The sequence below is a fragment of the Ailuropoda melanoleuca genome, chromosome 1, assembly GCF_002007445.2.
Source record: "Ailuropoda melanoleuca isolate Jingjing chromosome 1, ASM200744v2, whole genome shotgun sequence".
NCBI lineage: Eukaryota > Metazoa > Chordata > Mammalia > Carnivora > Ursidae > Ailuropoda > Ailuropoda melanoleuca.
The window spans coordinates 163,800,284-163,827,512 of NC_048218.1; the positions used below are offsets into that span (position 1 = coordinate 163,800,284).

General features: G+C 42.1%; 1 protein-coding gene and 1 long non-coding RNA gene across 4 annotated transcripts in view; one reads left to right on the forward strand and one right to left on the reverse strand.

The window, feature by feature from the left end:
• Positions 1-26,937, reverse strand: LOC117804048. The gene is made up of 3 exons (XR_004628237.1): positions 26,793-26,937; positions 7,454-7,607; positions 1-465 (listed from the first exon to the last, which is right to left on the reverse strand). It is a non-coding gene; the product is annotated as an uncharacterized LOC117804048 (long non-coding RNA).
• The window catches only part of SNX10 (sorting nexin 10), a 66,361-nt gene continuing 66,063 nt past the window's right edge, over positions 26,932-27,229 (forward strand). Inside the window, exon 1 of one of the 3 annotated variants that reach the window (XM_034669473.1) lies at positions 26,932-27,036. The gene's annotated coding sequence lies outside the window, so the exon portion shown is untranslated. The remainder of the gene's footprint in view (positions 27,037-27,229) is intronic. The other 2 variants (XM_034669487.1, XM_034669481.1) reach the window with 2 other exon arrangements.

The following is a 27,229-nucleotide window of genomic DNA, read 5'->3' on the forward strand; positions in this document are numbered from 1 at the left end:
GTCTCAGTGTCTGCTCTCGGGAGGCACTTCGCAAACTACTGTTGCTTGTGGATTTGTCCTGTGAGGAGGATTGTTCCAGGGGCTGGGAATTCTGGGTTCGGACATCTGTTGTCTCACAACCCACCTGAGTGACCTTGGTCAACTTCTAATCTATCCCCTTGATTTCATTATCTGTAAATTACATATTCTACTGTTTTCAGAATATATAATACTCTGAGAAAGACAGAAGAACCTGCCCTGCCGGCAAAAGATTTTGAAAGATCCCCATTTAGGGCATTATTCTGAACACTGGAGGCCTTACCAGGTCATTGCTGTTAAACCATTTGGGAAGTGGACTCCGAGGGCCTCGGACACAGTGAACGGTGACGAACAACGGAAGTCAGATCAGAATTTCGTCTAGGGCTCTGAGTCACCTCCAGGTCTGACCTTCATCCCCACTTGACATCTCTCCTCATAGCCATATGACTGAAAAAAGAACAATGAAAGCATAACACATTCTATGGAAACCACTGTCACTTTTTTTCACCGACTTAATTTTTTAGAGATAGGACTACGTTGTCTCAGAGACTACACGGTTACGTTATCTTGCCATCACATTCTTTTAGACCAACTCACTATCAGCTATATCCACGACGAGTTCTAGAGCCGACTTCTGCCTTCACTATGGGAACATGGGAAAACACAAGCATAAATGAGAGAAAGATCCCCAGAAAACTAGATTTAACACAAAGCAAAAAAAGATCAGCTTAGCAAAGTCAACAGCTGCGATTATAAACACCTTCACAGTGAGAGCAAAGTAGAATAGCATTTACAGTATGTTATTAAAGGCAAAGCAGGAAAAGTCATGCTCAGAAGCATTCCTAACAGAAGTATTTTTTTCAAGTCCAAAGGTAATTCTTATTCATTCTAGAAATCAAAGAACTGTATACATTTTTTGAAATTCACTATGTGAATATTTTGATATATATTCTTCAATCTTTTTCTTTAAATCTTAGAATCAATCATATTAGATACAAACTCAGTTGTGCAAGAATTACAACTTTTTTCAATTCTTATACATAGTTAAACTTATGATTTTTTTCAAGCCCCTTCCAACTAGGAGTAGAAGTTAAATCTCACTCTCTCTGCCCAGGGCTGGGGGCGTAAGAAAGAGAAGGCTACCGTCTGTCTACTCTGAGTTCATTCTCATCTATCTACACTGGCTTTTTTGTTTTTTGAATCTTAAAAGTATTTTTCTCTTCTGTTGAAAAAAGTATTTTTCTTGTCAGGTGGTATGTACATTTTTAAGAATTTTGAAACACGATGTCAAATTATCCAGGTAAGATGATAGGAATTTATACTTCCATCATCCAAGCGAATTCCTATTTATTTGTAAATTCCACACACTATGGTTTTGTTCTTTCACGATTGAAATAAGTAAAAAAATTAATATACATTATTAAAAAAAACCTTAGGCTGTACCGAAGTCCAATCAATAGAAAGCGAAAACCCTGTTCTCTGGGCACAGGGCTGGCTCAGCTGGTAAAGCCTACAACTCTTGGTCTCAGGGTTGTGGGTTTGAGCTCCATGCTGGGTACATAGATTACTTAAAAATAAAATCTTTAGGGGCGCCTGGGTGGCTCAGTCATTAAGCATCTGCCTTTGGCTTGGGTCATGATTCCAGGGTCCTGGGATGGAGCCCCTCAGCAGGGAGCCTGCTTCTCCCTTGCCCACTCTCCCTGCTTGTGTTTTCTCTCTCACTGTCTCTCTGTCAAATAAATAAATAAAATCTTTAAAAATAAAATAAAGTAAAATAAAATAAAATAAAATCTTTAAAAACAACAACAACAACAAAAACAACCTGTTCTCCCAACAATACTCTCCACTGTTTTGTCAATATCTTCCCAGGGTATTTTCAGACAGTAAGGTAGAGATAGACGAATGAAAGATACAAAAGAGAGACAGATTGATGTATATATTTAATATAACATAGAGATACACATATTTTTTAAAACAAAATGTAAGAGCATGTATTGTGTTTTATAACTTTTTTACATATTATAAAAAGTCCTTCATTCAATAAACACTTCTTAAATACCTATTGAATATCTGTATGATCATTTCAATGGGTGCCTAGTATTCTGCTGTATAATATATCATAAAGAAGTAACAAATCCTCTGTCATTACCATTTATTTATTTTTAAAGATTTTATTTATTTATTTATTTATTTATTTGACTGAGAGAGGGAGAGAGAACAACCAGGGGGAGAGGCAGGCAGAGGGAGGGGGAAAAGCAGGCTCCCCACTGAGCCAGGAGCCCAATGTGGGGCTCGATCCCAGGACCCCAGGATCAAGACCCCAGTCGAAGGCAGACCCTCAACCGACTGAGCCACCCAGGCATTCCTGTCATCACCATTTAAAGCTACATTCAGTCCTTGTACAACCCTCTTTGTGTAGATTATTTTAAGTTAAATTCCCAGAAGGGGAGATGCTGAGGCATCAGGCATGCTGATCCTGGGGCACCTGGGTGGCTCAGTCCTTAAGCATCTGCCTTCAGCTCAGGTCATGATCCAGGGGTCCTGGGTTCCAGCCCCGCATCGGGCTCCCTGCTCAGCGGGAAGCCTGCTTCTCTCTCTCCCACTCTCCCTGCTTGTGTTCCCTCTCTCGCTGTCTCTCTCTGTTAAATAAATCAATAAAATAGTTTTTAAAAATTAGTAAAATAAAATGTTGATCCGTATTCCCTGATTTGTCCCCAGAAGAGATGGTTCATCTCACAAACAATGCATGAGAATTCTTGTTTCTTAACATCAATACCCAAACGGGCACATTTTCTTTTTTAATTCTCACCAGTGCATCAAACAAAAACCTCAATTCGTTGTTATTTTATTTTGCTTTTAATTGGTACTTAATTCTATATGCAGTTGAGAAAGCCAGCAAAACTTTTGAGCAGGATTTGGCTCGTCAATGTGAGGGCGGGAGTTGAGGAAAGAGGCCTGTAGACAGGGAGACCAGGCGAGAAGTGCTCAGCTCTGAAGCCGGCTGTCAAGACAGGACTGCAGTATGCAGGGCAGGCAAAACCCAATTAAGATCATCTGGAAGAAATCTCAGGTCATTGTGATCTGATGTAGTTCTAACTAAGAAAGGTCAAAGTTAATCACTTATATGGTGCTTTCAGACACAATTAACAAAAAGGGGGTGACATGCATGATAAATGTGGGTACATTAACCAGTTCTATGGAGGGGAGAGGGAGCCTGGCCCTAATGCTCATGAATGAATGAATGATCTGCCCCAGTGTACCTTCAGGTGCAGCTGGGGAGTGCATCTGAATTACCATAACTGGATTTTCTTTTATTTTTTTTTTAATTGAGCAGAATAACTATTTTTCCCCTGGAGGAAATCATGCTTGTGATATTATAACAACAACAACAAATTACTAGTGTTTATCCAGTGAAAAGCAAGTGTTCTTAAGATCACCAGTTCTCTAACTGAACATAATACAAATAATTTTAAAAAATAGATTGCCAAAGATAGAGACTATTCTCCTTTTCTTGCTGGGCCTAATAATACTAATAATAATAGCTCACTTTTTTTTTTTAGTGGTTACTATGTTCCAGAAACTAGATTTCCTACCTATATTTACTCACTCAAATCCCCCACAACTCTGAATACGTTCTGTTTACCATCCTCATTTTCTAGACAACATTGTGTCACAGAGAAGTTCAGTCACTTGCCCAAGGTTGCACAATTTATGAGCAGTGGAGCTGGAATTCAAACCCAGACAGCCCGGCTTCCCAGCCTGTTGGCTTAATCTAATCATGCTGTTCTAAATTCTTTTCATGGTAGTAGGGTGGGTTTTTCTGGACACAAAGAGATTAGGGCCAAAGGGCTGTGCATTATTTCCTATCACATGTGATGCTAAACAGATTTCATCTACCAGACTCCTGAGCTGATATGGCCCCCTCAGCAGTAGGGGTGGACTCAAGTGATTTATCCACAGCTACCCACTATTACCATTTCTTAGATGTCCTTCTTGGGAGATATATATACATATATATACATGGATAGTTTTTGTGTATAACTTTTTTTTTAAAGATTTTATTTATTTGAGAAAAAACTAGAGAGAGAGAGCAAGCACGAGTGGGGGGCAGAGGGAGAGGGAGAAGCAGGCTCCCCACTGAGCAGGGAGCCCAATGTGGGGCTCGATCCCAGGACCCCAGGATCATGATCTGAGCCGAAGGCAGATGCTTGACTGACTGAGCCACCCAGGCACCCCTTCTGTATAACTTTTAAACAAGTGGTTAAAAATTCACCCTGGTAGTCGTTCTTTTTTGGTTTATAACTAGCTCATTCTTTTTTATCAGCTGATATTCCATTTCTTTATTTAACCAGTACCTTGGTAATGGACATTTGGATTGTTTCTAAACAACGCTACAATTAATATATTTGGATATAAGTCCTTTGCACAAGTGAAAGCCACATTATATTCCTAGTAGTGAAATTATTATATCAAAGGATATATGCATTTTCATGTTTAATAGATTTCAAGTTTAATTTACCTCCAAGGCATACCAATCTGTATTCCCACCAAATGTGTGCCTCCACCTCACGGATTAAATAAATACATCCTCAGTCTGATACCCCCTCACCCTCATAACCCATACTCTGATTCCATTTTTCAAGGAAGCCTTTGGTCAGTAGTTCTGTCCTCCGGGAAGAAAAAGAACACATATAGAGGACATTCCTATTGTCACTGGAAAGTTCCGTCCTCTCCATTCTCCATGAGACATGACTCATTCCAGGGCTGGGATCAGGAAATTAGAAATGGGGGGTGCCTGTGTGGCTCAGTCATTAAGTGTCTGCTTTCGGCTCAGGGCGTGATCCCGGAGTCCTGGGATTGAGCCCCACATCAGGCTCCTCCGCTGGGAGCCTGCTTCTTCCTCTCCCACTCCTCCTGCCTGTGTTCCCTCTCTCACTGGCTGTCTCTCTCTCTGTCAAATAAATAAATAAAATCTTTAAAAAAAAAAAGAAACTAGAAATGGGTCTGGAACATCCTATTATGCCAAAAAGAATGAAGTGCTCAAAAAATTCTGGGGGCATGTCAACAGGTCATAAAGCCAGTACTAGGAGGTTCCCACTATCAAATATGGAATAATTTGTGCTATAAAAATAATTTTGATTTACATAAGTCATTGCATCAGATTATAACCTACTGAACAAAATAAAAATCCATGAGTCTATTGTGATACAAATAAATGAACAGATAAGCAAATGGGAGAGAAAGTAAACTCTCCCTTTTAGTAGTATGCCAACAAATAAATGTGGAAGGATTGACAGAATTAGAAAATCACCAACTGACAACCACCATAATAGTCATAAGTGATTCAGACAAGAATTATCAATAAATTTTAAAATGTATGGGTTAAAGTTGAATGGAGAACAAGGTATTTATATAGTCTAAAGTATCTCTTCACAAAATAGTCATTGATTACTTATTGATGGTACAAAATACTAATTAACTTAACAGTGGGAAAACATGGGAGACATTAGCTTAATCAAATGATTGATAAAAGTTAACGTCACCAGTAATGGAACAGATCGACATTATGTGCTTTCTGATATGTTACACTGAGAAAAACACAGCATCTGCTTAAGGTTCTTTTCTGCCAACAACACATAGCTTGAATCTAATTATGAAGGATCATCAGGCAAACCCAAATTTCAGCACAATCTACAAAGTGACCGGACTGTTCTTTTCAAAAATATCAAGGTCATGAAAGACAGACAAACTGTTCCAGATTGAAAAGAATAAAGAGACATAACAACTAGGTAAAATTCTGAGCTTGGATTGGATCCTGGACCAATAAAGGACATCACTGGGACTGCCAGTGAAATCTGAATGTAGTCCGTGGATAGATGAAAATACTGTATCTGTTCATTTATTTTGTTGGTTGTATACGATCATGCAGGAGAATGTTTTTGTTTTTAGGCAATATACACTAAAGTATTAAGAGGTAATGGAACTGCACATCTACAGCATATTTTCAAGTTGTTCAGAAAAATATGAATATACTATAATGAGAATAATAAGGCAAATATGATAAAATGTTAACAACTGGGAAATCTGGGTAAAGAATATATGGGAGTTCTCTGTAGTGTACTTACAACTTTTCTATAAGCCGACATTATTTAAAAACAAAAAGTGAAGACAATGTTTAAAATATAAAACAAATCACCATACCTGCAAGAAAATTTTACTAAGCTTTCAAGGAAAAGATAATTCAAATTTATTACAAGACTTCCAAGGAATACAAAAGGAAGAAACACGCAATTCACTGTGTGAGGTGCAAACTTGGTAACAAAACTAGATATGACACAGATGGTACAAGAAGGAAAATTGACAGTCTCATACCCGAACACAGGTGCAAAATCCCAAACAAAATATAAGCAAAGTGAATCCAGTGATGTGTAGAAAAGATAATACACTGTAACTAGTTCAGTTTACCCCTGGAAGACAAGTTTCATCTAATATTAAGTTTTATAAATGTAAGTCATTCCATTATTAGATTAAAAAAAGAAAAATCATATATTCTCAATAATTGTAGAAAAACAGTTTGTGAAAAACCCTTGGCAAACTAGGAATGGAGAGAAATTTCTTTAACCAGATAAACAGTATCCACAAAGAAAGATGTTCTCTCATCACCTCCATCCTACACTGTACTATGGGTTGAAGCCAGTGCAGGAAGACAAGAAAGGAAGGGTAGGAGTAAGAAAGGGGAACAGACAGACAGACAGGCATTAGGAGTGAAAAGGCAGAAACAAAATTGGTTTCATTCACAGATGGTACAAATGTTTACTAGAAAACTCAAGATTCTTCAAATTACAATTAATAAGTCTAGTAAGATGGCTGGATATAAAATCAATATACAAAAAATGAATTATATTTAGATACTGTAGCCACAAAGAAAACTTAATTTCCAAAATGATGCTGTTAACCATAGCAAAATAGAGAGCCTAGTAATATGTTAAATAAAAAATGTACACGGAATTAAAGAAGACCTAAATAAATGCAGAGATAAGCATGCTCCTGGAGAGGAAGATGTTATCTTAAAAATATGGCTTAAAAGCATAAACTTTGGGGAGCGCCTGGGTGGCTCAGTCGGCTAAGGGTCTGCCTCCAGCTCAGGTCATGATCCCAGGGTCCTGGGGTCCATCCAGCCCCAGGTCGGCTCAGCGGGGAGCCTGCTTCGGCCTCTGCCTGCCGCTCCCCCTGCTTGCGCTCTCCCCCTGCTTGTGTTCGCTCTCTCCCTCTCCCTCTCTCTGACAAACAAATAAATAAAGAATAACGTCTTTAAAAAAAAAAAAAAAGCATAAACTTTGCATCCGGAATGCCCTGGGCTCTGCCACCGAGTAGCAGGCAAGTATCCTATCTCCACTTCCTTCCCTGTAAAACAGAGGGAAGAAAGAGCACTTACCTCATGGGATTAAGAGGATGACATGAAATAATGCGTATGAGAGGACAGTGCCTGGGCGCAGAAAACCACGTGGTGACGTTGAGCTTGGAAGCCAGGCCTCGGGGAGCCACAAGTCTGGTCCACTAACCAACAGGCAGCGACCGCCTCTCCGTTTCTATGTGAGAGAGCGAAATACATTTCTGTCTTGTTTAAACCACTCTTGTTTAGGGTTTCCCGTCCCTCGTCGCTGAGCTTAATCCAAACAGATACCATGGCTGAAGCCACAGCCAAGGCCATGGGACAAGGGAGCCCACGTGCTCCAGTTTGGGCCAATAGCCCTAAGGGGCGTCTGCAGGGGGCTGGGCGGGGCGAAGGAAGCCAGAGCTTCAGGTGCTGTCCTCGCTCACCCCTTGTACTAAGTTAAGCCCCCAGAAGTTGACTCTGAAACAAGCCTTTGAGCATCAGAAGTTTGTTTGGGAGATGTTCCCACGAAATGCTGGTAGCGGAGTGAGGACATGACACTGGGAAAGGCAAGAAGCCAATGAAAGATGAGTTATCAAAGCAAGTTCCCATATAGGTAACTGAGACATAATCCCACCAGGAAGCAATGTAGAACATCGCTTCAAAGTGAGCCCCCATCCCCAAGGGTAAAGAGCGGGATTTACTCAGTTGTTCTCATCGGCTTTGGCTTGATAGCTGTTCCCAGAGGTTCCAGTGGCCAGAGAAGCCTGAGCAAGGAGCGTGGGTGGGATAGGTCGCTAGCCGTTTGAAGCTGGGCCTGCATCCATGACCATGGTACATGCCATGGGGGTCAGATTAGGGTAATGACAGCATTGGTTACACCCAACTTGCTTGCCCTGTTGAAATGGTTGGGGGACGATGGGACACAGAGGCTACTGCAGCCATGATGGGAAGGCAGAGAACACTCAGAACTGGACATCGAAGAGCCACTGAACCCAAAGGACAAAGCCCTACCTCAGGGCTTCCTGCTGTGTGAGAAAAGAAGAAACTCCTGTTTATTAAACCACTGATAGTTGAGACAAATGCATGTTTAATAGCCATCCATCTTTCTCTTGATGTTTCACTCACGGGCAGTTAGCTTAATCTCAGTGGGGTTAGGGTTTTGGAAACCAAAGTCAGGACACATAATGATATTTCTGATTTTTGTTTGGGGAAAAGAGAGAGAGAGGGAAAAAAAAAAAAAAAAGGAAAACACCGGATGGAGAAGAGGTGGAGAGAGGGACAGGAAGAACACAAGTTAATAGCTTTAAAATGTCATCTTGTGGGGCGCCTGGGTGGCACAGCGGTTAAGCGTCTGCCTTCGGCTCAGGGCGTGATCCCGGCGTTATGGGATCGAGCCCCACATCAGGCTCTTCCTCTATGAGCCTGCTTCTTCCTCTCCCACTCCCCCTGCTTGTGTTCCCTCTCTCGCTGGCTGTCTCTATCTCTGTCGAATAAATAAATAAAATAAAAAAAAATAAAATGTCATCTTGCCACAGTAGTTCGTTATAGCTGGAGCTTGGAGCCGAGAGGCCAGCCCTGCATCTGGGTTAATTCCCCAGGCCCGGTCTCACCCAGTGTGTAGTCCTCTGGCCTATTGCAGTTGCCTCTCCACCACCACCACCCCCTTCCCGGGGGCAGGGGTTGGGGGAGACGTGAGAACTGACCAGAACATCCAGAATTCAAAACAAGTCTGAAAAAAAATCTTTTTCCCTAACTATACCTGTTGGGTTTAAACTGTTGTGGGGCAAGCAAACTGCCTAGATACTGCAGTGTAGTAAGAGGGTGATACTTGCTGGAAAGAAATTACACATGTGTGCTCATCTTTCTTCCTTACCCTGCCTTGGCTCCTTGTGTTTCCCTGTCGGGGTTAACCCTGTGTTTGCCTGGACTCGGGCCTTACTGGACTTCCTCTTCTAACAACTGCTCTTTCACCAACTGGTAGAAATTAACCTCAGCCTCAACAGGATCCTGTTCACTTGGTTCTTGTGGTTCTTTCCCACAACACTAGGTCCATGGGGCCCTTGTGTTCAGCTGAGGTTGGCAGAGTTATAACTTTCCTCTGTGGGACCCCTGGATGACTCAGTCAGTTAAGCATCTGCCTTGGGCTCAGGTCGTGGTCTCAGGGTCCTGGGATTGAGCCCCGCATCAGGCTCCTTGCTCAGCGGGGAGCTTGCTTCTCCCTCTGCCTGCCTCTCCCCCTGCTTGTGCTCTCTCTCTCTCTCTGGCAAATAAATAAAATATTAAAAAAAATAATAACTTCCCTCTGCCCTTCTAGATATTATCTGTAGTACATTGTTCTGTCTTGAACATTTTGTTTGTTTGTTTCTTGAAACTTACCACCTTTCCAGAATCTTAAGGGGAGGGGATAATGTGTCAGACTTTTAGCTGGATTTACTCATGTTACCCCAAGAAGGTGTTCTCCTCAATGGGAGATCATTTATGGAGACACTATTGCAGTGTCCTAAGAGGACTGAAAGCAGGAGGTGCCTTTGAGATGCCATGCGACAGACAGGAAAGTTTCCCCAGATGGAAAGTCTGTGAGTTCTCCAAGAAGGACCATCAAAAGTTTGTTCTGACCCGTAGAAAAAAAATAGGGTTCCCCTGCAAGGGTGCTTGGGTCCCAGACCCCCTTTCAGACTGCAGTCTAGGTAGTTTGCCCTGGTTATACATCACCTGTCTTTCTGAGCCCTGTGTGAAAGGACTGGGTAGCTGCATTTCATTTTCTGGCTGGCTCAGGGACCTGGGAGGGGTCTTGGCTTGGAGGTACCCTTAGGAAGCTGACCCTTGGATAATGACCTCTGAACTTTACCAAAGATACCTTTCTCCCCTGGTAGGTATAAAAGTGGCAGATCCTGGACTCTGGAACAAGGGATGGCTTGGTGGTAACTAGAATATACTGTCATCGCCTGACTCAAGGCCTCCCTGGTGCCTTGGCACTTTGTACCACTCCAAGACTTTTGGCCAACCACAGCAAAGGTAGCCCCAAGAATAACTAAGATTGAATTCCCCACAAGTCAAATGAAATGGGGAACCAGAGTCATTTGGTTGATTTGAAGAAAGGCAAGATATATCTTACACACTTTACTTCATAGAGTGACATCTACATGGGTTCCTTGCAAACAAATTTAAGCTCAGAGAGGTTAAATAACGATTCCAAGCCCACACAGTTAAGAAGTAGCAGAGCTAAAGGTTGAATATGCTTTTCTTTCCACAATCCAGGCTTTCCCCATTTTAACTTGTTACCTCTCAGGCATGATGAGAATGATATTCTTCTCTTCTGAAATTACTGTCAAGCAATCTACGTATAGTTAGCCAAGACTGCTAATGTTGCTTTCTAAATACTTCTCAGAACTTCCTGTGTTCTCCACACTTACTGCCAACAAGTGAGGCCATTATCTCCTAAACATTTGTAATCATTTCTTAACTAGTCTCCTTGCATTCACTCTTCTCTTTCCCACTCCTATCCCCATTTCAAATATAATCCAGAGTGATCTTCTCAAAATAGAAAGCTGATCGTATTTCTGTCCTATCTAAAACCCCTTACTGGCTTTATGATGTTTTAGGATTTGACCCCAAATCCCTAACCTGGCTACAGATCTCTGCAGTTTTGCAGCTTCATCTCCTGTTGTCATTCCCAGCCCTGTGCTTCAGCCACAGGGCCTTTGCATATGCTATTCCAAACACTTGGAATAATCTCCTGCATTCTTTCCCTATCCTTCTAGATCTTGTGTCAAATTCCATTTTCTCAGTGAAAACATCTGTGATTCCACCAGGTCCGTTCTCTCGGGTTTTGCTATTGTAACATTGAGTGCTTTAACTTCACAGCACTTAACACAGGTTATACTTAATTATTAGTTTTTGTGTTTATTAGATTAACATCCATCTTTCTTATTAGATTGTTAGCTCCATGAGAGAAAGGACAATATCTAGTGAACAAACTAGCTTGTGGACAGACACATAGTAGGGGCTTGATCAATACCTGTTGAATGAATGAATAAACTTTAAGAAGATAAGTAGAAACCAAAGCAAGGGGAAAGGAGAGGGCTATGATCACCTGTGGTTCTGGGTTTACTCTGATGTGGCCTTTCTTACAGAGAGAACTGTGGAAAACAGAGAAAGACATTTCAATATTGTTTTAAAAATAAATAGGTAGGGGGGCGCCTGGGTGGCGCAGTCGTTAAGCTTCTGCCTTCGGCTCATGGCGTGATCCCAGCGTTCTGGGATGGAGCCCCACATCAGGCTCCTCTGCTGGGATCCTGCTTCTTCCTCTCCCACTTCCCCTGCTTGTGTTCCCTCTCTCGCTGGCTGTCTCTATCTCTGTCAAATAAACAAATAAAATCTTTAAAAAAAAATAAGTAGGTAGGGAGGTGATATTTTATAACGAGGGTATTGATATATGCTGAAGTATATTAATATCTGTATAGGAAAAATACTTTAGGACAGCCTGTGACTGCCTTCATCTGATCCACACTCATTTCCAGGAAAACTGAATCACAAACAGTGAGACTGAAGAAAGAGAAATATTCCAAATGAGCTATTGGAACAGTACAAACTGTGATTAACTTTGTCATTGCTGCCTCATCCAATTAAATGCTCCTTGTATTGATTACAAAAGGAATGAACATTTCCATTGTTAATTTCGTTTTCTCCCAACTGGAAACTGAAACAGGTTTGCTGGATGGTAAATTTTTTTTTTAAATTCCAGAAGATAAAATAAAATAAAATTCCAGGATCAAGCTATAATTTCTTCAGGGCTTGACCAAGGTATACCTGAGGAAGAAAAGAAGAGACACTCTCCTTGAATGACTCATATCTTTGGGTGGATGCAAAAGATATGGGCTGTTTGTTCTCATCTCATAAAATTTGTGGATTTTTTTTTTTTTTGCAAGGTTCCCTTTGCTTTATGGAATAGATAATAGAGGAAAAAAATCTATATATCCTGCCTGTCTTCTCCACATAGTTCTGTTATTTAGCTGGAGATATATTTCTTTGAAACAAAGGTTACCCTGATGTGTTAAAAATGTAGCCAGATTTGTTTTAATCAGGTGTGGTAAGACAGCAGACATGGACATGGCTGTCAGGAAGGAAGAAGTTCATACTCACAGATCCCTAGAAACAGGAGGCACCTGACACCATGCAGAGCCACATGGGGAAGGACCAGGGATGGTCGGGAGGTGGACGAGAGGGAGAGGGCAGCGCATGGCCCAGACTCTTTACTGGCGCTCTCTTGGGAAGGAACCAACATGGAAGGGTAGGTACACTGAGTCAGCTTAGGACTGGATGGTCTGAATAATTTGGGCAGATTCTGGTCTTCAGGGGTGGTGTCTCATTGTTCAGTACCTGGCCCCGGGATGGTTTAGGGCAAGAAGAATACGGCTTGGTATGGGAGAGTTTGATAAAGGAGATGGTTGAGGGTGTGGGCTTGGGATTGGTTGGTTTGTATATCAAAGGCATGCCTGCAGGGGAGTCATTTGCTATCTCTAGGGATTAGCCAGCCCTGGGAGGAACAGTCTCTCCAGCATCAAGAATACAGAAAATAAGAAAATACGGTCAATGCACCTTGAGGTCAGCTGACTGGGGCTTTCTCGGGTTTCTTCAGTGTTTCTTGAGCTTGCTTCCTCCTTTCTTTCTTTTCCTCCTTTGTCCCCTCAGCCTTTGATCCAAGTGACTGTTTATTGAGGACCTACTGCCTGTGTGTCAGGCACTGTGTCTGGAACTACAGAGGCCTACTGCATACGAAGCACAGTCCCTGCCCTCAGGAAGCTCACAGTCTGGAGGGGAAGGTGGCCATCAGCCTCGTGGTGGTGTTGGAATTTCAGGGATCTTTTTAGACTTGCTTTTAAGATGTTTTTCTCTCTCCTTTCTGGTGTTGTCCTGTCTACCTCTAACATTTCCTGCCCTTCTGTCTTCTGGGCTACCATTTACTCAAGAATTGCAGTAAATAAAAGGAAAAGGGGTCCAACTGAGTGTTAAGGGTCTTTAGGATTGAGGCTTGTACGTCCCTTATAATAACCGTGGAGCTTTGTTGCAGACCACTGGCCTGGCCAGAATCCTCTAGGTGAGAGGGGTGTTATACTTCCTTACTCCATCTCATCTGGAAAATGTGTAACACTTTACTCTCCAAAGATGTCAAGCAGAGGAGTTATTACAGAGGCAAAGGAACATGTAACAGGGAATACCGATCTCTCCCTCTCTTTGACATTCATGTACCTTGACCACACTCACAGCAAGGATGTTGAAGGACAAGTAAGATGGTATACAAGAATGCTGGCCCCTGAGACGCTGAGTTATGGCAACTGTTTTCAGAACCAGTGAGCTTTCTCAGCAACCTGGGGTTGCCTCAGGAGCCCTGATATTTTTGTTTTGGGGTAGTAAGTTCTCTTTATCTTTGTGTGCCTCAAATTTTGATTTTACTCTTGAATGACAGTTTAGCTGAATAGAAAAGTTTAGGTTGTCGGCTGTTCTCAACTGAGCATTTCCAGTATCTGTTGCTGCCGCTGAGAAGCCTAGGGCCATTAGGGATCATTCCTGCAATCTGCTTCTTCTCTCTGGTAGCTTCATAGATTTTCTTTTATCCCTGATGTTCTGCAGTATCGCTTTTATAAGTCTAGACTTAGTTTTATTTTTCCTTCTTGTATTTTAAAGTACAATTTCTATCTGAAGAATCATGCCTTTCAACAATGCTGGATAATTTCCAGTTGTCATTGCCTGAAACATGGCTTCTCCACCATTCAATCCAGTGACTTCTTCTGGAGCAACACTTGTGTGGGTTTTGGAGTCTTGTGATCTATTATCCACATCCCTTAACTGTCTCTGGGATGCCTTCTGGGCAAATGCTGTAATTATGTTTTCCAGTTTAGTAATTCTCTCTTCACCTGTGTCCGGCCTAGAGTTTATCTCCTATGTTGAGTTTTAAACTTCATTGATTACAGTTTTCCTTCCTAAGACCTTCAGTTGATACTTTTGTATACCTAATTATTCTTGTTTCTCTTCTGCCTATTTTGGATTTATAATTTTTTCCCTTTAATGGATATTGTTCATTTATTTGTCTCTTTTACCATCCTAAGCACAGACAATGCCTTTTTCCAGAGAGCTTCATCAAATTCCCGCGGCATAGAGGTAACATCAAGGGACCACAAGAGTTCAGACAATGGGCATCTCACTGGGAACCAGTGGAGACTGAAGACCTGAAGCTTCTTTAAATATTTAGCTTTGAGATAAGATCTCTGGTTCCTTTTTAGCCTCTCCTGGAGGCAGGTGTTGTGTTGTGCTGAACGGCATTAAGTAACCTAATGCCTGAAATAGACTTTCCCACTGACCCAGCGCAGTAGAATGTAGAGTCTAATTTATTTTCATAGACAAAATATAGAAATGGGTCAGTTCTGGAAAAAAAAAACTTTATACCTACCTATATGTGCCTCCTTTAAGAAAAATATGGAAGTATAATTTATATACCTTTTATAACCTGTCTTTTTTCACTAGATGCTATATCACGAACTTCCTTCCATCCTTACATATTTTCTCTTACTTTTGTTGACTTCATCTTGGTCATTGTTCAAATTAATCCCTCCTTCATTTACCCCATTTTCTCTTGATCTAATTGTCTTTGTTTCCATAGTGAACTTACGTGTGAGCACCCTAATTTTGTCCTCTGGAGGGAAGCTGGAGAGAGTGCTCCTTCAGGCCTGCCTGTTGCCATGGAGACAGAGACCAGGTGCTGCTGGGGGAATGTCTGTCAAATAGTGATAGTGCCAGCCAGGGCATGGAGAGGAAACCGGGGTGGGGGGGGGCCTTGTGGGAAACCATTCCGAAGCTGTCAAGTTGTCTGAGTTCCTGAAACGCTCCTCCAGGCCTGCTGGCAGTGAGGAAAGGGCCTTCTCCCGTGCAGTGACATAGCAGCAGGTGGATTCATCGGGGTCCTCTGTCTCGTGCGCTGGAGAGCAGCAGGAGAACATCCGGGCTGGGTCAGGGCTGAAGCTCACATGAGAAGACAAAGCTTGTCTTCCAGTTTGCTTCTACCACAGCAACGAATGGGAACCTCCTTGAAGGAACCTCGGGACAGTGGAGAGCAGCCTGCGGTTGTTGCAGCGGGAGAGAAAGAATTGGTGATTCCAGGTGGAGATGAAGGCTGGCAGGTGTACAGCTGCACATGAGGACCTGTTTGGGGGCTTCCAAAGGCAAGGAGGGGAGGGCTCTGGGAAGAGAGGAGCTGAAGCTCTGCTCTCAAGTAGGTGACCACTCAAAGCGTTATGATTTGGGCATTAATGTAGGTGTATTACCATTTTTTATACTCACAGATGGGGCTCATTCGGGCGCCTTCATCGGTGGTTATTTTAAACCCTCGTGCGTCTGTAGCACATCTGTCCACATTAATTACCTAAGCATTTGGTTGGGGTGTTGAGCTGATTATGGCACACATACCCCAAAAGGGCATGAAAAGGTTTACTACTCATTGGGGAGAGCAGGGTGTCTCCTGCACAGGTCTCAGAACGGTTTGAGAGAGCAGGCAAAAGAGGCTGGCTTGAGGGTGTTTTTACTGTGTTTGGGGTAAAGCCATGTAAGGATTCTGTGTGTGTGTTTGAACTTCCTGCCGGTGCCAGAGGCAGGAGCACCACACTTTCCTATCAGCTTGCCAAGACGTGGGATGCAAGAGGAAGAGGAAGGTGTAAGATTTAAAAGCTATCAGAATATATTAAAAAAAAATAAGAATCAGGGGCGCCTGGGTGGCACAGCGGTTAAGCGTCTGCCTTCGGCTCAGGGCGTGCCCCCGGCGTTGTGGGATCGAGCCCCACATCAGGCTCCTCCGCTATGAGCCTGCTTCTTCCTCTCCCACTCCCCCTGCTTGTGTTCCCTCTCTAGCTGGCTGTCTCTATCTCTGTCGAATAAATAAAATCTTAAAAAAAAAAATAAGAATCAGGTTCTTATTAGCGTATGTGACCTTGTTGACATAATAATCTTGACGCAAACTAGTTGAAACTGATGTTTTGACATAACATACTTTCATGTAGACAAAATAACAAACCATTAAATTTGAGCTTTCTTTTTAAAAAAGGAGTGAGTCCTATACACAAAATACACTACACTCTAACCCACCCCATCCCTGAGCCTGGCTCCATCCTACATCCTTTTCCTTTTGATCTGCTCCAGGATGCTGTTCTTGCTTCTGCTTTCAGTAATAATGATAGTGATGCCACCATGATCTGTAGTAGGTTATCATTTGTGTCTCTGGGTCAAGAAAGCAGGGTGGCTTGGCGGCATCCAGGAAGCTGCATATAGGGTATATTCAGTGAGAAAAAAAATGCATCATTGTGTAGGAATTACTGCAATAGTCACATCTAGTTGGGAGGGCAGAACGTTTGCTCACAAAAGCCATTTATTCCACTTTGATGGATTCAACCAAATAAAATCATTCATTGTTGGCTCAAGCATGCTTCACAGGGCTGTAAAGCCAGGCTATGTTTGCCCAGGGCAAAGTCTACCTGTGGTGAATGAAGACCTTCATGGAAGTCCTACTGCTTAAATTCTTCCAGCTGTAATTCATGCTTATGTAAACGCTGAGCAGGGAGATTCTTGACGCTCCATCTGTATCTTCCAATGATGCTTATCAGAACACTTGAGAGGCAGTGAAAAGAAAATTGCCAAACACTGAAGTCATGAAAACAGACTCTCATGAAGGGGAGGCTGGGACCATTGTCAGGTCCAGCAAAACCAGAGCCTCGACTTCAGCGGTGTTTCTGGGGTGCGATAGGATGTAAGGGGAAGATATCTCACCCAGTGGAGTGTTGGGTGGCATGTGATCCTCCCTGGGGACCTAGTCCTGGAGAGCTACCAAAGCGCTTCACTAGGAGCCAGCAGTCTCCCATCCCCAAGAGGGAATCCTAGCGAGAAGCTTAATAGGGAGTATGAAGAGCGTATAGGAGGGAGATTATATGAAACAGTCTTGGCTGGGCAGAGGCTCGGCCGCAAGATGAGCGAGGGGAATCACATCACCCCCTTTGTCTCCTTGCCTACGTCCATTCTGCACCTGCACCTGTGTGCACACCAGCCAGATCAAGAAATAGACTATTATGTCATGTCCCTTCCGGTCACAACTCCCCACTGCTTTATAGACTCTTTCGTATTTGGCTTCTTTCACGGAACATTATGCTGGGAGAGTCACCCTCATCATCGTGCATAGCAATGGGCGCCTTCACTGTCGGTATTGTATGAATACACTGCAGTTTACCTCTCCTGATGTTGATGGTCATTTGGTTGTTGACAGTTTGGGGATATTACCAGTAGTGTTGCTATGAGCATCCCTATTCATATTTAGTGAGCATATAGCCAGGAGTGCATTTACTAGGCCATATGGTATGTGTATGTTCAGTTTTACTACATTTTAGCAAAGGATTTTCCAAAATCGATCACAATGTAAATATATATATTTTTTCTTAAATGTGCCCCTAACATTTATAGGTCCCAGGCCAAGTGTATAATGGAGATATACATAGTGTATGTCCATATATTTACAAGTTATAAATCAAGCTAAAAAACTGTTAAATGGAATATAATTCTTCTACTTTGACAGATCTACCTTTATAATGTCAAAATTGAAAAATAAGGACGTGCCTGGGTGGCTCAGTCATTAAGCGTCTGCCTTCGGCTCAGGGCGCGATCCCAGCGTTCTGGGATCGAGCCCACATCAGGCTTCTCCGCTAGGAGCCTGCTTCTTCCTCTCCCACTCCCCCAGCCTGTGTTCCCCCTCTTGGTGGCTGTCTCTCTCTCTGTCAAATAAATAAATAAAATCTTAAAAAAAATTGAAAAATATGTTCATAGTCATGTTTTTATGTGACTGATGTTTGATAAAATATCCAAGATGACTAAATTTAATTATTATTGGGCATGTCTATTGTTCTGTTGATGGACTGGTGATGTTTGTATGAGGGATAAAATAAACATTCACAATTCATAAATTATTACATATTTATCCCATAAAGTTATTTTCCTTTATTTTTGCTAAAGCATTAATTTAATTACTATAGTGAAGATTTTTCACATAATTTGTCTTCTATAGACGGTAACGATCTAAAGAACTAAAAAAAAGATGTAACTATAGTCAAAAAAATAAATAAAAAAAAGAAAAACAAAACAAAAAACAAAAAACCAAACCAACAGACAAAAAAGGTAATCATAGTCAAAATGACCAAAATTTGAATAGAAAGTTTCAGGTGTTTTCCAAAAGTTCTTTTTCCTTCCAAAACATTCACTATCACCTGTTAAAATTAAAAAGCAAAAATAGAGCTTGAAAGGCTGGTGGAATCAGTGGCAGGAGTGGCCAGAAATGCACATTGCCTGCCTTATGCTCTGCTTGCCGTACATCAAAGACACTTCTCCCTGGGAGACTCCATGGTTTCTCCTGGAAATGGGCCCAAGAGGACTCCCTGGGCCCCACATGGGCTGCTGGCAACAGGGAGACCTGAGACTGTAAGAAAGGGAAGCAGCCTAAAGAGGCTAAGTGACTTGAGACTGACATGTGAGAGACACCAGGCAAGTCACCAGCCAAATACGACCAAGTGAATGGCCCCAGGGTACACACATGGAAGAAGGGCCACCTTATTGTGTCCTACTTGAATTCCTGACCCTCAGAGCCATGGGCAAAAAAACCTCAAACAAACCCAAAAGCAAAAAACACATATGAGAAACCAAAAAAGCAAAAATAGTGTACATACTAGACATAAAATTTGTTAATTAAATTATTTAAACACAATGCTTTTTGATTTGATTTTTTTGAAAATTAATTAAAATTTTAATATTTTCATACAAAAAAATCTTCACATTTTAATGTTCAATGCCAATTTAATTGTTACTACAAATAATCAATATCGCATTTTACCTTTGTCTATCTAAACCTACAAAGCAGTTCGAATTGCTTAGTATTGCAAAAACATTCTAAGTTACAGTGAGCGATTGCTGCAAATACCGCACCAATTCCTGGTGCCTGAAAACATGGTTTGAAATATAAAGAGAAGCAAGAAAATGGACACTTGTGCTACTGATAAATGATACCTTGTTATGCAGGGTTTATTACACACCTATCATCTAAAAGGAAGGATTTGAGAGGTAATTAATTTGTCTGGTCTGATACCCAAAGTTGCTGCTGCTCAAATCCTCCCTGCACTTTGAAGCATTAAGTCTCTCTCTCTCTTTTTTTTTTTTTAAGATTTATTTATTTGAGAGAGAGAAGCCCAACGTGGGGGCTTGATCCCAGGACCCCAAGATCATGACCTGAGCCAAAGGCAGATGCTTAACTGACTGGGCCACCCAGGCGCCCCGGAAGCAGTGAGTCTCTGATGTTGGCAATGACATAACCCACAGTGCCACTTAGCTACCTTCACACGCTGAAGTGTGTTACATGCTAAATTTTAACACATTGAATACTACCCGATGTTTATCTATGTGGCCAGGTTAACTGTTAACTTATTTTGTAAAGAACTCAGAATAAAACTTGATCTCCTCTCACTGCAAAGAAAGCTCAATTGTTATACATAAAGGGCATGTCCTCTAGGGCCACAACGCAGGATTATGCAGTTTGTACCCTCGAACAACCCTAGGGGGCACTCTTCACGGGGTAGTAAGTTTTCACATATTTTAAATGACAGTTTTGCAGTAGATGGCCGTAAAGTGCCCGGATGAAAGAGAGCTTTTAACAAATTCTCACAAAGGGCTTGTGGTGTGTTGGGTCATTCTTTTCCCCAGAGGAAACCTCTATAAATGTTTAAAATTCTCCTAGACCGTCTATTTACACACACACACACACATACACCCCAAAAGAACAAGTTTTATAAGCTTAAAACTTATAAAAATAGTGGCATACTATATTATTTTCCACTTTTCTTTTTACACTTAGTATGTCTTGAAGATATTTCGATGTCAACGTATACAGACATTGCTATGCATGTACCACAGATGATATAAACATTCCCTTATCGGGAGACTTTGAATTTGCTTCCATTTTTTTGCTGTTACCAGCAATGCTATAAAGCCCGTCCTTGCATGTACATACCCTCAATCACATGAGTAAGGGTTCCGTAGGAGAGACGCTGAGAAGTGGTATTGCTGGCCTATAAGGTATGCGCGACTTGATAGGACACGGCCAAATCGCTCTCTGGAATCATTTTCCCGATTTACATTCTCATGAGCAGAGCATGAAAATATCTATGGTCAACATGTAATACTCTCAATTACAATTTTTAAACTAAGCTAACTGTTGAAAATGGATTCTCCTTTTATGGTTTATTAGCTATTGGAATTTCTTTTGTCGAATTGTCTGTTCACGTCTTTAGTGCTTGCCTCTTAATTGGTTTACATATTTTTGAATGTCCTCTTTAATATTTGAAAGATTCAGAAGGATATAGAGGGAAAAGTAATCTTCCTCCCACCTTTGCCCCAACTCTCTATTTCTCCTCACCAAAGTGTATCCTTTCAGAGATATTTCATACATATACACAGACTGCTTATCTTTATTTATTATTTATTTATTTTTAAAAAAGATTTTATTTATTTATTCGACAGAGTTAGAGACAGCCAGAGAGAGAGGGAACACAAGCAGGGGGAGTGGGAGAGGAAGAAGCAGGCTCATAGCGGAGGAGCCTGATGGGGGCTCCATGCCGTAATGCCGGGATCACGCCCTGAGCCGAAGGCAGACGCTTAACCGCTGTGTCACCCAGGAGCCCCAGACTGCTTATCTTTAAAAATGTAGGCGTGTGTATGTCCATTCACAGAAAATTGTATATATGAGTGTAAGTGTATCCTCTTCTGCAAGAGTTATCAGGATGAGATTTAGATATTAGGCAACCATTTATGTAGGAAGGTTGAGCTATGCTTTAGAAGCAATAATATCTAAGTAATGCTTAGGATGCTCGCTTTTACTCTGTTGCAGGGGCTAAGTCATTTATATATTATTTCTTAATTCCAACCCTTGGGTAGATACTATTTTATAGATAAGAAAATTGAGACTTGGAGTGATTTGCCAGGTCACATGGCTGCTAAGTAGGATTTGGGATTAGAGCAGTTTTTGGCTCTGGCACCGTAACCGCTGCGCTCTACTGCCTCCACATGGCTATCAGCTGTAATGCACCCACAATCTAGAACTAGCGCCATGTAAAGGCTGCGGCATTTGCAGAGCAGGAACCTCTACAGAGCTGCTCCATCGAAGAGGGTGGCTTCTCCGTTGTTCTCTTACTCTTTGGGTGACTGTTGGTGCGAATTACACAATACTGCAATTTGTATCAAAGCCCTAGAAGTCAGATGTCTTAGGACTAGACTTATGTTCAAGATATGCTCAGTAATACTAAGTTTTGTTGCTTGTTTTTGGTCAGTTCTAACCAACCAATTTATTATTTTTAGTTTGTAAAAATCTGCTAGTAAAACCAGTGCTTTTAAAATGGAATTCTTGGGGCGCCTGGGTGGCTCAGGTGGCTAAGCATCTGCCTTCGGCTCAGGTCATGATCCTGGGGTTCTGGGATAGAGCCCTATGTCAGTCTCCCTGCTCAGCGGGGAGTCTGCTTCTCCCTTTCCCTCTGCCTCTCCCTGATGCTTGTGCTCTCTTGTTCGCTTGCTCTCTCTCTCTAGTAAATAAATACAATCTTTAAAAATAAATAAATAAAAAATAAAATAAAGTCCTTAATAATGCAAAGCTTTCTTTGGTTCTTTCCTTTTTAGGGAATGCAGGTGTTAGCTATTTTGCTAGAGCAGAAGGATGGAACATCACTGCAGCATACATCCATGGGCGGCTCTCGTGGAATACTAGGCAAGGTACCCACCTCTCTGCTTGGTGTGTGCTTCTGTTGGTTGTTGTGAAGTAACACAAAAAAATTATCTGTATCTATACCTGCCCCAGGGTCCTGGTGTAAGGCTCCTAAGATCCTTGTAATTTCCTGAGCGATAAGAACATTGGGAGATCTTTTGTTCTAATATTTGGTTTTGACCTTGGTTCATGACACTGAGCTCCTAAATCTCTTGGAATTTCCAAGATCCTTTGCAGTGTCTTTTGTTCTAATAAGGCACTCTGGGTGGGCTCCTGGATAGCTTCAAGAGGAAGGCTGGTCACCAGAAAGACCAAATCATGCTTAGAAGCTCAGAACTTTCCCCTCCGCTTCCTATCCTTTAGGTAGGGGAGAAGGACCAGCGTCACAAGAAAAGATCATCCCACATATCACAGCCTGGGAGAAGATCAAAATTCAAGATCTGAAATACAGTTTCTAGTGAAGATATATTACTTTCACACCATTGTTAAGTCAAAAAATCCTAAATGGAACCATCGTAAGTCAGGAACCATCGGTACAGGTGACAACTTGGAATTTGCAACTGGCATCTTTAGTGCAGGCAGTCTTAGGGGACTGAACAGTTAACCTATGGGATCTGACACTAACTCCAGGGAGATAGTGTCAGCACTGAATTGAATCATAGGACACCCATCTGTGTTGCATAATTGCTTGCAAAACCAGCATGTCGTGTGGCGACAATTCCCATTATACGTATGTTAGCATCTACTGTAAATACTGGTCTTCTGACCTGCATTATCTTTTCTTTTTTTTTTCCCCCCTTAAAGTTTATTTATTTATTTATTTTTAGTAATCTCTATACCCAATGTAGGGCTCAAACTCACAACCCAGAGATCAAAGAGTGGCATGCTCTTCTGACCGAGCCAGCCAGGAGCCCCCAGCCCTGCATTTTCTATTTGCAATAAAACACAAGGATGTGTTATACTTAGTGCTTCACTTTGAAACAAAAATTTCAATTATTTCTCGTTCAAATTTCTGAATAGTTTAGGTTGAAGAAAATCTTGAATTGTTTATAAACTGTGATTATTTACAAATACCTCTCTAAGTCGATTAGGATTTTTTTCAGTGTTGAGCAATCAAATACAGAAGTAAATTGGATGTTGATCCTGATAGGAGAGTCCAATAATCATTCACAAATCCCTGATTTCAAATGTTTGTGTTCAACAAAGCGGCGTCTGGTGGTCTTGGATTTCTTTATGATATACAAATATTACAAAATCAAAGTTTCCAAAGAAATGTATAGCAATGCAATACTGTTTATCTCGGTTTTATAAAAGGCGTTCTTTTTTAAAAAAGGATTCCTTGCTAAAAACATTTGAAAACCACTAACTTTGACCACAGTAAAGAGTAGGACTCTGAGAGAGTGGAGAGCTGGATAGGAGTATGCAAAGCAGAAGGTGAGGAAACAGCAAGATCTGAACACAGTGAAATGCATGGGACTTGGATCTGTGTGGATTCGGGACGGGAGCAGGTCAAAGGCAGTGCCTAAGTTAGTAGGATTGTGGCCTTTAACTGAGAGAAAGGTAGTCCACTAACAAAAATAAGGAAGATGGAGTGGTGGGTAGATGGATGAGAAGTCTAAACGCCTTCATCTTACAAATAGGTAATCAGGCTCAAAAGTTTTCTTTAGTCATTGTTTGGCAGGGGGTGCATAAGAGAGATATTTTGAAAAAAACATGTTAGATTAATGGTCAGGAGTGGTTATTTTTCTTCATGTTAATCTGTCCTCAAACTATTCAAAAAAGATGATTATAAGATCAGAAATCAAAATCCAAATTATTTGCAATTTGTTTAATTTTTTGCTCACATCCCTTATTGTTTGATGAGTGAGAAAATTCATCTTCTGTACATTATATCTACCATGACAATGTTTCTCAAGAAGGCAGGACCATTTATGTAAATTTAAAGATAAAGAGTTTTTAATGTAATGTCCTGTATAGTATCAGCTATAATTCAGAAATGATAATTTCTGAACACTGGGTCCAGGCAACTTCCTGTCTGTGGATTTTGTAATCTTCCCAAGGGATGCAGGAAGAACTCAGTGTGTTCTTACTGACTGTTGAGTTAGAGGCAGGGTCCTGGAGGTGGCTTTCCTTAATATGTCTACTAAGGAGAGCTTGGAGCTGGGAGAGATTAGAGGATCAAATTATAATAACAGTTATAATAAAATTATAATAATGTTATCATAATAAATATATTTATCGAGCACTTATTATGGACCCAGCACAGTTCCTACAACTTTACCTGGATTATTAAAAAATTTTTTTTGGAAATCATTTACCTTTTTCTAAACTAATCTCTACACCCAACAAGGGGTTCAAACTCATGACCCCAAGTTCAAGAGTCACATGTTCTACCGACTGAGCTGACCAGGTGCCCCATACCTAGATTATTTCACTTAATCCCCACAACAACCCTATGTGGCTGGTGCTATTCTTACCATCCTTCTTTTTCATATGGGAAAATGAGTTATTTTCCTAAAATCATATAATGAAAGGTGGGAAAGCTAGGGTTTAAACTCAGTGCACCGGATCCTAGCAGCCACTGTCAAGGTAGGATTTGGCAGTTAAAAGAGTTTCTTCTTAAAAGCAATTGTAGGTGATTTTCTTAGCTGGCTAGGATTTCTTAAGCCCACTGATGGTATAACAAAGTCAGAACCTAAAAAGGTGGTGGTCACTGAGCTCCAACCTTGGGATTCAGGCTGCACATTACAATTCTTAGGCCAGTAACACTATCCAGCGGCTACACCGATGGAGTGGATTAAAATACTCCATCATTGCTTCATTCCATTCTGAATTTTTTTCATATTCTTCCTCTCTGCTAGGGTCATAATTCTAACAGATATTTAAATGACCTCCTACAGACTCTCCAAAAGTTTTTTTTGCTACTCTGTCTACAGTTGTAAGGTTGTACTTTGACAATAATACATTCAGAAAGATTTTAATTTTCCAGAATCTCTTGGGATCTTAGACATACGCTGCATTTTGTTTTCCAGTCAATGCTTTTCTTTGTGGAGCAAAGGAACAAGAATTTGAAAAATACACTTTAATTTTATTTTCAAAAGCGATAGTGTTTACGTTCATGTTGTATCATGTATTGGGTACAATTTTAAGAAATTAAATAGCAATGTTAAAAACAAGACAACAGGCCCTAAATGGAGTCAGTTATGCTAAGCCCCACATCACCAAACTAAGACTTCCTTACAGTGTTGGTGTCTCCCAGAAATGGGATCTTAAACCAGTCAGTCAGGAAGAACCTGGTCAGCGCTGGCTAGGGTATCTGGCTAGGGTATCTGCCCAATAGGGCCTGGCTAAACCCTGAAGGAAAATAACCTGGCCACAACCAACCTGCTTTTTGTTCCTCCAACTTGTCCTGCTCCCTTCTGCCTACAAAATCTTCCATGTCGTTTAGCTCCTCAGAGCTACTTTCTATCTGCTAGTTGCGATGCTGCCAGATTCCAGAATCGGTGAACAAAGCCAATAAGATCTTTAAATTTACTGTTAAATTTTGTTTTTTTGTTTGTTTGTTTGTTTTTAAAGATTTTTTAATTTCTTTATTCAACAGAGATAGAGACAGCCAGAGAGAGAAGGAACACAAGCAGGGGGAGTGGGAGAGGAAGAAGCAGGCTCATAGAGGAAGAGCCTGATGTGGGGCTCGATCCCATAACACCGGGATCACGCCCTGAGCCGAAGGCAGACGCTTAACTGCTGTGCCACCCAGGCGCCCCAAATTTTGTTTGTTTTAACACCAGTGCTTCAAGATGCAGTGCTTCAAGTTCAGGATCCAAGACCTTAAGACACTCCTTCGTAGATTTAGAGGTTTTGTTATGCAAAGTCAGTTTAGGTATGGAAGAGAGATATGCACATTTTCAGGTAGGCCTGGAATGGCCCAGAATGATAATCTGCAGCCGGCTGTCTATTTGTGCTTGAACAATGAAGCATAAAGCTACGTTATTATTCTGGCCTGTAGGCATCCAGGAGCTCTTTAAGTGGCTCTTGGGGTTTTCCATGCAAACAGGTGGGTCACACTCAGGCCAAGGGGCCATTTGGGAAATGGTTCCCTGATTCAGGCCCCTTGGCAGATCTCATTTCTTTTCCCTAGAAGTTTTATTATGAAAAATTCAAATATACAGCAAAGTTGAAAGAACTTTACAGTCAGATGTCCGCCGCCTAGATTCTACCATTAACATTCAACCTTTCTTGTTGATCCCATTATCTAGCCATTTCTCTCCCCATTCATCGATCCTCCCCCTCACTAAGGGGGCGGGAGCAAACTCCAGATGGCTTTTTTTTTTTTTTTTTAAGATTTTATTTATTTATTCGACAGAGATAGAGACAGCCAGCGAGAGAGGGAACACAAGCAGGAGGAGTGGGAGAGGAAGAAGCCGGCTCCTAGCAGGGAGCCTGATGTGGGGCTCGATCCCATAACGCCGGGATCACGCCCTGAGCCGAAGGCAGACGCTTAACCGCTGTGCCACCCAGGCGCCCCTCCAGGTGGCTTTTAAGTGGTGATTCCAGAGGGTGCCCCTTGCATACCTTCAGTTTTAGGATCCTGGGCAAGCGCCGCTATTCCCCCGCTAGCCGGATTTGGCGGACGCGGAAGGCGGGATTGGGGCTCCGGGGCGCCACGGCGCCCCCCGGCGGAGGCACCGCTCGCTGCAGCCCCGCGGGCCGAGGGGTGCGCTTCTGGGCGCTCGCCGCCGCCGCCGCCGTGCCTTTGAGTCAGCAAACTCCGCCGCCTGCCAGGCCGCCGGCTTGGCCCTGCCGGGAGGAGCCGTCCGTAAGTGACAGGAGCCCTGCTGGGGAGGCCTGCCCGCGCCGCCGGGGTGGGGACTGCGGCCGAGGGCGAGCCGGCCGCCCTTTTCTTTCCAGGGGGCCCCCAGGTGCCGCTGCCTGCGGCCGGGAAGAGCTCGGCTCTCCCAGGATTGGAGCGGGGAGCTGCCACCTTCCCAGCCGGGATGTGCAGGGGAGAA